We start from the raw sequence: 406 nt of genomic DNA, 5'->3' as shown, positions 1-406 counted from the left end.
ACTGTCTCTTTTTCATGCCCTTTAGTGGTTGGAGCAGCGCTTGCCAGATAATGTGTTGGCCTCTCCCCCTTACCCCTCATCCCTTTCTCCCCCTTTATCACTGTCTCTTTTTCATGCCCTTTGGTGGTTGGAGCAGCGCTTGCCAGATAATGTGTAGGCCTCTCCCCTTCACTCCTCATCCCTTTCTCCCCCTTTATGCCACTCTCTCTTTCATGCCCTTTGGTGGTTGGAGCAGCGCTTGCCAGATAATGTGTAGGCCTCTCCCCCTTACCCGCCATCCCTTTCTCCCCCTTTATGGCGATCTCTCTTTCATGCCCTTTGGTGGTTGGAGCAGCGCTTGCCAGATAATGTGTTGGCCTCTCCCCCTTACCCCTCATACCTTTCTCCCCCTTTATGCCACTCTCTC

The 406-nt window shown here is 53.2% G+C and overlaps 1 protein-coding gene across 1 annotated transcript in view; it reads right to left on the bottom strand.

The window, feature by feature from the left end:
* Positions 1-406, bottom strand: part of LOC123982158 (mucin-5AC-like) — a 9,794-nt gene that overhangs the window by 3,198 nt on the left and 6,190 nt on the right. The window lies entirely within an intron of this gene.

This window comes from Micropterus dolomieu, linkage group LG13 (genome assembly GCF_021292245.1).
Source record: "Micropterus dolomieu isolate WLL.071019.BEF.003 ecotype Adirondacks linkage group LG13, ASM2129224v1, whole genome shotgun sequence".
NCBI classification, from domain to species: domain Eukaryota; kingdom Metazoa; phylum Chordata; class Actinopteri; order Centrarchiformes; family Centrarchidae; genus Micropterus; species Micropterus dolomieu.
This window is presented reverse-complemented; position numbering and strand designations above follow the sequence as displayed.